The sequence below is a fragment of the Hevea brasiliensis genome, unplaced genomic scaffold (assembly GCF_030052815.1).
Source record: "Hevea brasiliensis isolate MT/VB/25A 57/8 unplaced genomic scaffold, ASM3005281v1 Scaf1, whole genome shotgun sequence".
NCBI classification, from domain to species: Eukaryota; Viridiplantae; Streptophyta; class Magnoliopsida; order Malpighiales; family Euphorbiaceae; genus Hevea; species Hevea brasiliensis.
In genome coordinates, this window is record NW_026614585.1 from 7,352,429 (window position 1) to 7,363,953 (window position 11,525).

At 39.2% G+C, this 11,525-nt stretch overlaps 1 non-coding gene across 1 annotated transcript; it reads left to right on the plus strand.

Moving 5' to 3' along the window:
• Positions 1 to 9,827: 9,827 nt before the first annotated feature.
• LOC131176387 (small nucleolar RNA R71) lies at positions 9,828 to 9,934 on the plus strand. The gene has a single exon (XR_009146479.1). It is a non-coding gene; the product is annotated as a small nucleolar RNA R71 (small nucleolar RNA).
• The last annotated feature ends 1,591 nt before the right edge of the window (positions 9,935 to 11,525 follow it).

Here is an 11,525-nt window from a genome sequence, read left to right on the forward strand (position 1 = left end):
ACTAGGGGTGTTATCTCATTTATTTACTGAATTGAGGATCGTTTTCCTTGATGGAAATCAGTCCTAAGCTATCTTAGATCCTCTCTCAAGGTATCTAGGGTGTATTCTAATTAACTCGAACCCTACTTTCGTAGTGATCAAATCAATTAAAATCCTTTAAGACCTTTGACCAATTTTTAGGTTCCACAAAGGTATCAGCCTATGTCTAGGTCAGAATTCCTAGGTTTAAGAACTCGATTTTCTAATGTTAATCTTCACCTTTCAGTCTTTCAATTAACATCTATAATTATAACTAAGTGGGTACCAACACATAGCATGCATTAAGATCACAAGAAATTAAATCAAGAGACGAATCTCAAATCCAATAAATAAAACTCAGTGTTCATCCATAACAATAATTACAAGAGCTACTCTCCCAAATCCAGAATAAGAAAACTACTCACTCATGATGAGTTCAGCAAATGTCATGATAAAAAGTAAAAACAATAAAAAGAGAGTTATGCAAAAGAAATAAAATAATAAAATTTTGTCTAAGGAGATAAAACGAAGGAACCAAAGAGAGTTTCAGCTTCGATCTTGTGGAGCTTCAGCTGAAAGACTTCTTTTGGTACTGATGTAGAGCACGACAATAGCAACCAACCTTGACATTCACGACGTGATGTGACCCTTTTCCTTGTGTTTTCTTCTCTATTTATATTGGTTGCTCTAGGGTTAGGTCATTTTGAGTCCAAAAGGCTTTAGAAGTCTCATTCGAATCAGAAAACAGGAGGGGAATCCAAGTTAGAAAATAGGCTGTAACATAGTACACGGCCCGTGTGTCACTACACAGGTCCAGCAAAGTAGGGCCGTGTAACTTGCTGGAGAAGAATCACGTGGTCTTGTTTTGGCACAGAAAGTTACACGGGTCTGTGCCAACTACACGGGTCTGATTACACGGGCCGTGTACTTTTATTCCCATAAGGTTCTTCAAGCTTGCGTCCCTGCAGATTACATGGGTCCCTGCAGATTACACGGGTCTACTTACACGACCCGTGTACTTATGTTTCTCATCGATTCTCTTGGCTTTCTTCTGGTAGGGAGTTACACGGGTTTGGTGCTTGGTTTACACGACCCGTGTACTTTGTATTAGCAGTAATTCTTTGTCTTTTTACCTCTCCAAGCTTTCCTTTGCACATCCATCCTTTGGGGCTTTACCAAAACACCTGAAATAATGCAGAAAACATGGAATTAAGGGCTTGCCAATAGAATTTATGAAAACTAATGAAATCAACTATTATGCTTGAAAATAATTGTCTAAATGCTATGATTTAGAATACAAATGTGCTTAAAAACATCTATACAATTCAAGTGTATCAAATACCCCTAAACTCAAACTTTTGCTTGTCCTCAAGCAAAACAAAACTCTGTTTTAAAGCATATTTCAGGGGATACTTAGGAATACAACCATCAATTTAATAAGCATAGAATTGAACTTCAACCTTCATACCAATTTCCCTCTTTCAAGGCATAAGGGTTCTAACAGCTGCCTGTTTGGAACTTCACCTCATTTTATGGTGTTTCGACCAATTATTCCTCTATACAAGACCATTAATAAGCCACAAACAACCTGTTTTATTGGGATAGAATTAAGAAACACTAACTCCCCCAATTCTACCTCTTTCGTAAGTAATTGAGATGAAGTGTTTCAATTCTAACTCCATAAGCATATCTCAATTTTCTATCTCCACTAATGTAGCATGCGCTTTTCAAAAGATCAAAAGGTCTTTAAAAGGGTTGTGATGGGGCTAAGGGGGTAATGACTTGGCTGCCAATAAAAGGATTTTAGGGAATGCAAATATGAGGATAGCCTGTATGCATAAAATCTAAGTATATTGAGTTTGTTTTTACATATTTTGTGTGGAAAGGAAGGGTTTTTGGCTTTTTATACTGTCAAGCATGCTTCCATGACACTTATCTTGGGATTTCTTTTCTTTTTTTTTTTTTCTTTTTGTTTTGTCCTCTCCCCCAAACTCATTGCTTGTGCTGGGTTGGAAAGGCAAAAATTTTTTTTTTCTTTGGTTTCAATTGCACACTCGCATTCTTTCTTGAGTTCCACATCCTCTCTTCATTTTCTTTATGCATTTTGCTTCCTCAAAAGGGTATGGTAGGTGTTTAGGTTATGGGCTAGGTAAATAATATGGGTAAGCAATAAATTCTAAGGGATAAATATAGGCTTCAAATTGGCTACAAGGGATATATTTTAATTAGGGGTGGCTAAGGCTTAGTGAGGTTATATCAAAGAATGCCTTAATCATCTCTTCATCAAGCATATGCTAGGATTTCACCTCGATAGGTCCAAGAGACATGTTCTAGAGCTAGTGAGGCAATTTTTGAGTTTGCTTGTGTTTCAACATTTGTTCTCCTAATTTTACAAGTTTAATGTGATAAATTAATAGTTATGAAGAGGTTTAGCTAGTCTAGTTCCATAAAAGAGATTAGCTTCTTCACAAACAACATGTTAGAATCCCTTTTTGCCCATCTAGATACATTCATTCCTCTATCCCATGGAGTCCAATTATTAGCTTACAAAAATTTTGGTTATAATGCTAAGTTTCACAATTTACAATCCAAAAATTTTCATGTAGTTGAATTTTATACACAAGAATAATGTAACTGAATTTAAATAATGCAATGATTTGAATGTAATGATATGCAAGTGCAAATGTATCCCCCCCAAACTCAAATCAGACATTGTCCTCGATATAAATATAATATGCAAGATTGGATGATGCATACAAAAATTTTAAGGAAGCATAATATTTATTAAGCATGGAAAATTTTTGAACATAAAGCAAATAAAAGAGACCTATGGTTTTAAGTTAGGACTAGGGCATGTAAGATTTTATAATGAAGATCATATCCTATAGTCCTATCTCTAAAAGGCCTCTGATGATGATGATGGTGATCCTTGCTCCTCTTCCTCCTCATCCTCCTCATTTAGTTTGTCCATTAGAATGTCCAGCTTGTTATGTGCTTCCTAGAGGCTGTCCTCAATAGCTCGCATCCTGCCGTATATTGTGTTCTCCATGCGCTGCAGGTATGCAAGGACCGAGTCTGTCGATGGTGGTGTGTATGGAGGCACTCGGACAGGGGACTCTTCAAACATCCGCTCTTGCCTTTCTTCTTGGGGTTGTAAAGTCTCACCGGGTCCCTCCCTTGCATCGTCTCTCGGAGGGATGGTGTTTCCTTCGGCATCCACCAAGTAGTATTTGTTGCCCACCTTCTTATATATCCCCATGGATATGTAAATTGTCTAATCAATTCTCGATGTTCCAGTAACAAAGCGCAGTCTTTGATGTCCTAGAACAAAGCGCAGTCTTTGATGGGCAATGGTGGTGACAAGGCCTCCAAGCACTATGTGCCCGGTAGGCTGATGGCAAAGGCATCAGAGATGGTTGCACAGGAAAAAGCTAGTGCTGCACCGCTGCCCGGTGACCATGCACCATAGGAAAAATAACTCACTGACGTTGACAATGCCGAGGCTGTCACCACGGCCCATTATGGTGTGAGCGGCAAACCGATGCATGTATCGCAATGCCAGACTAGTGATGCCCGTTGATTTGGATTTGCTGGAGTTGTAGGGCTCTGTGTTTGGTGCAATGGAATCCCAAAAGTTGATGTTATTGTACAGCATGCGATTCCTTGGGATTTCTTAGTGGCTAGAATTGTCAAAGCCGAAGATGGCATTGAACTAGTCCATATTCATTACCCGGTCTACACCAAGTAGGCGAAACTTGATTCTGCTCCTGTCTTCCCTGTCAGTGGGCCATAAGTTGGCCTTGAAGCTGCCCAAAAATTCCAGTGTTGTGTCTTTGTAGGCTGGAAATTAGAGTTGGGCGAACTTTGTCCACCCAATACTATCAAGTAGCCCATTGATTTCTTCTTGCAACCCGATTTGCACTAAAAGAGGAAAATCTATGTATTTGGTGGAGGATATTTTTTCGTGAATGAAGTCGGGTGCACATTGCTTTATGGGCATCATCTCGAAATCCCCAAGGAATAGATATTTCGGGTTGTTGAGCGGGTTGTGGCTGTGGTTGTGGTGGGGGTGGGGCTTGTTGAGATGGTTTTTGAGTGGCTTCCCTCGTTCTTGGGTGTTGGGTTGGAGGCTGGGGTGGAGAAGGTGAGGATTCTCCCCTTTATCGTGAAGAAGAGCCGATTCTTCTTACAGATCTCTTTGCAGGAGCCATGGGTGTGTTTTTGGGGAGGAGAAGAGTATGATTTTGATGAAAGGAGATGAGATTTGAGAGGTTTTTATAGGCTAGGAAGGGAGTAGATGAAGGGTTTTGTGTTTTTGAAGGGTTTTAATGCTAGGGGTGTATTTAAAGAGCCGTTAGGACTCTTCGTTTCGCGCGTTTCACACCCTAAGAGTTGCGTCTGCAATGAGATACATGAGTCGTGTATCACTACATGGGTCCCGACATGTAGGGCTGTGTAAATTTCTGCCTGGAATTTTCAAAATCTATCATAGTACACGGCCTGTGTAAATTAGCTATGGGACCCGTGTAACTTCCTGTCTCTCAGATTTCTTTACTGGATATGTTACACGGCCCATGTAAAATTCAAGGAGCCCCGTGTAACCTTCTATATCTCAGTTATTCTGCTAGAGATATTACACAGTCCATGTAATTTGGTATATGAACCCGTGTAATTTTTTGCCTCCCGAAGGGTTGAGATTGCATGAAATTTATAGACTTCCAGAAAGTTACACGGGGTGTGTACTATCAATACACGACCCGTGTAAGTTTCTGGTTTCTCAAATCTTTGGCAAATGAAAAGTTTATAATTCTAACACATGAAATGGATGCAAAGATTAGCAGTAGATTTACTTCCCTAGTTTTGTTCAATTTTCCCTTTTGTGGTTTTGACTTGGTGATTCCCTTCCTCTTTTGATTTCTATTCCCCTTTTCAAGAATCCTACAAAATGAAATGCTAATGAGTAAGAAACAAAAATTTAATATTGGATAAAAAGAAAAGAAGAAAAGTTCAGAAAGGTTTTGGGTTGCCTCCCAAATAGCGCTTGTTTATAGTCTTTAGCTGGACTTTGCTTGTTTATGGTCTGTCAGTAGGAGGACTGAGAGTGCAATTTACTCCCGTTTCTATGGGTTTTCCCTGAAAGTAAGGCTTCAGCCTCTACCCATTGACCTTGAATGCACCTGAGGTTTCGCTCCATACCTCTATTATTCTATGCGGGAAGACTTGGGTGACCTTGAAAGGTCTGGACCATCTTGATTTCAGCTTCCCTGGAAAGAGTTTCAATCTAGAGTTGAATAAAAGGACAAGATCTCCTTCTTTTATCTCTTTCCTTGCTATGCGCCTGTCATGCCATCTTTTGGTTTTATCCTTAAAGATTTTGGCATTTTCGTATGCATCTTATCGGATTTCTTCCAGCTCATTTAGTTGTAAGAGCCTTTTTTCACCGGTAGCCTTGAGGTCAAAGTTTAGTACCTGAATTGCCCAGTAGGCTTTATGCTCAATTTCAGCAGGGAGATGGCATGATTTTCTATAAACCAGTCGGAAGGGTGTTGTGCTAATTAGGGTTTTATATGCAGTGCGGTATGCCCTAGTGCATAATCTAGCTTCATGCACTAGTCCTTTCTAGATCTTTTTATAGTTTTCTCCAGAATCTGCTTTAGTTCCCTGTTTGATATTTCTACTTGACTACTGGTTTGAGGTATGATAAGATGTGGCCACCTTATGAGTCACTCCATACCTTTTTAGTAGTGTTTCGAATTGTTGGTTGCAGAAGTGGCTTCCTCCATCACTGATTATCGCTCGTGGTGTGCCAAATCTTATGAAGATGTTCTTCTTAAGGAACTTGGTGACCACTCTTGCATCGTTGGTTGGCGTTGCAATAGCTTTTACCCATTTTGACACATAATCAACTCCAATCAGGATATACTTGTTTCCATGGGAAGAGGGAAATGGTCCCATGAAGTCTATTCCCCATACATCAAACAATTCTATCTCAAGTATACCATGCAATGGCATTTCATTCCTTCTTGAACTGTTACCTATTCTTTGGCATTGATCACAAGCTAGCACAAAGGATCTTACATCCTTAAATAAATGTGGCCAGTAAAGCCCTGCTTGTAAAATCTTGGCTGCGGTCTTTGAAGTGCCTAAATGTCCTCCATATAGTGATGAATGGCAGTGATAAATGATACTTTCCATATCTTCCTCTGGTATGCACCTTCTTAAGTAATATCTCACATCATGTAGGAATTTTTTTCTTTGCTGATAAGTCATGTTTTGAGGTAGTACCCTGCATACAAGAAAATTAACAAAGTCAGCGTACCATGGAGCTTTGGAGAATGCAAGTAATTGCTCATAAGGAAATGAATCGTCAATTGACAAATCTTCGAAATCTTCCATGTACTCCAGTTTTAGTCTAGAAAGATGGTCAGCTACTACATTTTCAGATCCCTTTTTGTCCTTTATTTCGAGGTAAAATTCTTGCAGGAGTAGAATCCATCGAATTAGTCTTGGTTTTGCTTCCTTTTTGTTCATAAGGTACCGGATTGCAGCATGATCTGTGAATACAATGACTTTTGACCCGATGAGATAAGATCTGAATTTGTCCATTGCAAATACCACTGCTAGGAATTCCTTTTCTGTGGTAGCATAATTGATTTGTGCATCATCGAGTGTCTTGCTAGCATAATAAATAGCATTGAGCTTTTTATCTTTTCTTTGCTCGAGCACTGCTCCAATTGCAAAGTCGCTCGTGTCGCACATAACCTCGAATGGTAGCTCCCAATTCAGTGGCTGCATTATTGGTGTCGATATTAGAGCCTCTTTGATTCTGTTAAAGGAGACAAGGCAATTTTCATCAAAATCAAAGGGAACATCTTGGTTTAACAAGTTAGTAAGTGGCTTAGCTATTTTGGAAAAGTCCTTGATAAATATTCTGTAAAATCCTGCATGTCCCAAAAAGCTTCGCACTCCCTTGACTGACGTTGGTGGTGGCATGTTTTCAATGATCTCAATTTTCGCATTATCTACTTCAATTCCTCTTTCTGATATCAAATGTCCTAGAACTATACCTTCCCTTACCATAAAGTGGCATTTTTCCCAATTTAGGACCAGGTTGATTCTTCATATCTTTGTAACACCTTAGATAAATTAGCTAGGCAATCATCAAAAGTAGTTCCATAGACAGAAAAATCATCCATAAAAACTTCCATAATATCTTCAATATAATCAGAAAAGATAGCCATCATGCATCTTTGAAAGGTAGCAGGATCATTACAAAGACCAAAAGACATTCTCCTATATGCAAATGTTCCATAGGGACAAGTGAATATTTTCTTTTCTTGGTCTTTTAGTTGAATAGGAATTTGAAAGAATCCCGAATACCCATCCAGGTAACAGAAATAAGAGTGTTTCGCTAATCTTTCTAGCATTTGGTCAATGAAGGGGAGGGGGAAATGGTCTTTTCTAGTGGCACCATTTAATTTTCTATAATCTATGCACATTCGCCAACCAGTGACTACTCTAGTAGGGATTAGTTCATTGCTTGCATTACGAATAACAGTTGTCCCACCTTTCTTAGGAACTACATGTACTGGACTAACCCATTTACTATCAGAAATTGGGTATATGATACCTGCATCTAGAAGTTTTAAAATTTCTTTCTTGACTACCTCTTTCATGTTTGGGTAAAGTCTTCTTTGGTTTTCGATTGTGGGTTTACTGTTTTCTTCCACGGGTATCCTATGCATGCAAATCGAAGGGTTGATTCCCTTCAGGTCTTCTATTTTATACCCTAATGCTTTGCTATAGATCCTAAGTTCTCTTAACAATTTTTCCTCTTCTAACTTAGACAGGTTAGCATTTATTATAACAGGATATTTAGAATTTGAGTCCAGAAATGCATACCTTAGCGAAGACAATAGAGGTTTAAGCTCTACCTGTTCGGCATTTTTCTAGAGCTTACCTTCGGTTTGTTCCTCTTTCAAATCCTCCATCTCGGAAGCCTTAGCTAAAGGTAGGGGTGGAGGAGCTGCCAACTATTGTGCACATGCTGCTATTTCAGTATTTTCATCATCCACTGTGTGGCTGCGCACAATACATGCTTCAAGAGGATCTTTAGGATGTGTCTTATAAAATTCCTCTTTAACTTGTTCGTCAATTATGTCAACCTTGAAGTATTCATCAGGTTCAAATTTGTGTTTCATTGTGTCAAACAAGTTGAACTCCACTTCTTCTTCTCCTACCTTGAGGGTTAATCGTTCATTTTTTACGTCTATGATGGCTCCGGCGGTTGCCAAGAATGGTCTTCCCAAGATGATGAGAATTTGGACATCTTCTTCCATTTCAAGGACAACAAAGTCCACTAGAATGAAGAATTTACCCACTTTGATAGGGATGTTCTCAAGTATCCCTACAGGATATTTAATGGATCGATCAGCCAATTGCAATGAGATTGTAGTGGGTTTTAGTTCCCCGATCTCCAACTTTTTGCATATTGATAGAAGCATTAGGCTGACGCTTGCTCCAAGATCGCAGAGGGATTTGTCTATTTTCTTGTTACCAATGATACATGGTATGGAGAAGCTTCCTGGACCTTCAACTTTGGAGGTAGTTTGTTTTGCAGAATGGCACTGCATTCCTCTGTTAGAGCTACTGTTCCATAGTCCTCTAGCTTCTTTTTCTTTGACAGAATTTCCTTAAGAAATTTGGCATAAGATGGCATCTGAGAAAGTGCTTTAGTGAAGGGGATGTTAACGTAAAGTTTCTGTAAAACTTCCAAAAACTTCCCAAACTACTTGTCTAATTTGGCTTTGTGAAATCTCTGAGGAAAAGATAGGGGAGGCTGGTATGGTTCTGGTAATTTCTTTGTCTTCCTTGCTTCCTCTTCTTGGTCTTTCTTAGCTTCTTCCTCCTTTTTCTCTGCTTGGTCTTTAGATTTTTCTATGGTTTCTTCTATCGATTCTACCTCTGGTTGTACTAGAGTTTTCCCACTCCTCAGTGCAACTGCCTTACAATGCTCCCTTGGGTTCATTTCTGATTGACTAGGCAATTTGCCAGTAGCCTTACTTGAAGAACTTGCCTGCTGAGCAATTTGATTCTCTAGCATCTTGTTATGGGTAGCAAGTTGGTCCATTCTAGAAGTCAGCTATTTAATCAATTCAGTTTGTTGTTGTTGAGCTGCTAGGAATCCTTCCATCATGGTTTCCATGGTCATTTTTGGTTCTGGTTGTTGAGGTTGGAGAGGTAGCGATGGCTGTGCAAGGTTCTGGCCTCTGTTCTGAAATCCAGGGGGTGCTGGACGTTTGTACCCTTGTTGCTTGTTTATTGGCTGGTTCTACTGATTGGACCATGAGAAGTTTGGGTGGTTTCTCCATCCAGGGTTGTAAGTATTTGAATACGGATTGTTTGGCTGCCTCTGGTTGAAGTTTCCTCCATTATTCACATAGTTCATCTGTTTTGTAAGTTCGTTGAAATTGCTGTATTTTGAATTCATGTATCCTCCTTTGTAGCTGCCCTCATGTTGACTATTTGTACCAACTGTGTTGGCTTGCATTTGTTCGAGTTTCTTTGTGAGCTAATCAAACTGGGCATTTATCATGCTCAAGGCATCTACTTCTAGGACTCCTGCAGTTTTTCTTGCATTTTCTCTTTCATTTGACCACTCATAGTTATGGTATGTAACCCTTTCTAGGAGTTCAAGTGCTTGTGGCACTGTTTTCTCCATTAGATCACCTTCTGCAGCTGAATCAACTGTGCTCCTTGAAAAGGGTAGTAATCCATTATAGAAATTTTGCACCAATAACCAATCTTCTATGCCATGGTGTGGACATTCCCTCTGTAGGTCTTTATATCTTTCCCATGCGTCATAGAGTGATTCTCTCTCCTTTTGTCTGAAGGTGTTGAGCTCAAGTCTCAGCTTTACAATCTTTGCAGGTGGAAAATACCTTGCTAGAAAAGCTTGTGAGGGGTTTTCCCAGGTAGTGAATGTTCCAGCCAGTTGAGAAAGTAACCACTTCCTTGCCCTGTCTCGAAGGGAGAATGGGAATGCTCTGAGTCTTATTGCTTGATTAGACACTCCATTCATCTTGAATGTATCACATAGGGCAAGAAAACACTGGAGGTGGTAGTGTGGGTCCTCTGTTGGTGAACCTGCAAATTGGGTTTGTTGAATCATTTGAAGCCATGCTGGTTTTAATTCGAAGTTATTGGCTTCTACTGTGGGTCTAGTGACACTAGGCTGAAATACTTGGACAGATGGAGCTCCGTAATCTCTCAAGAGTCTTGGTCTGTCATTATTATCGGCCATGGTTGGGATTTCGGGATCTCCTTGACCGTGCTCTTGATGTTTCCTTTCCTTTCTGATGGCTTTCAGAGTTCTGTCTATTTCTGGATCACAGTCCAAAATTTCTTCTGGCTTTGTTCTGGTCATATACCAGATCGGGTACCTGAGAGAAAAGAAAAGAAATATAACTAGTAAAATAAAATTAAATGATAAATATAATTGCCTAAATCAGCTAAATTGCCTATCGCTTGATATTACTAGAACCAAATTTCCCCAGCAACGGCCCCAAAAACTTGTTTTGCTATTTTGCAATTACTGCAAGTGCACGTATCGCTAACAAGTAATAAAGTGATAAGTAGAGTATCGTTTCCACGAGGAATTTTGTTTAGCAAGTACCAATCTACATAGAAATCTTGACTGTCTAGGCTATCAAATACTTAGGGAATGAAGTTTGTTAACTTTAAACACTAAATGGTAAACTTAAAATGAAATGATTTATTTGAAGTAATTCTAGAATTAAGATTTCACACTTTAAGACCTTTGACCAATTTTTAGGTCCCACAAAGGTATCAGCCTATGTCTAGGTCAGAATTCCTAGGTTTAAGATCTCGATTTTCTAATGTTAATCTTCACCTTTCTGTCCTTCAATTAACATCTATAATCATAACTAAGTGGGTACCAACACATAGCATGCATTAAGATCATAAGAAATTAAATCAAGAGACGAATCTCAAATCCAATAAATAAAACTCAGTGTTCATCCATAATAATAATTATAAGAGCTACTCTCCCAAATCCAGAATAAGAAAACTACTCACTCATGGTGAGTTCAGCCAATGTCATGATAAAAAGTAAAAACAATAAAAAGAGAGATATGCAAAAGAAATAAAATAATAAAATTCTATTTAAGGAGATGAAACGAAGGAACCAAAGAGAGTTTCAGCTTCGATCTTGTGGAGCTTTAGCTGAAAGACTTCTTTTGGTACTGATGTAGAGCACGACAATAGCAACCTTCAGCAGCATTCCCGACGACAGTGGTCGACCCCTTTTCCTGGTGTTTTCTTCTCTATTTATATTGGTTGCTCTAGGGTTAGGTTATTTTGAGTCCAAAAGGCGTTAGGATTCTCGTTCGAATTAGAAAACATGAGGGGAATTCGAGTCAGAAAATAAGCTGCAGCATAGTATACGGCCCTTGTGTCACTACACGGGTCCCGCAAAGTAGGGCCAT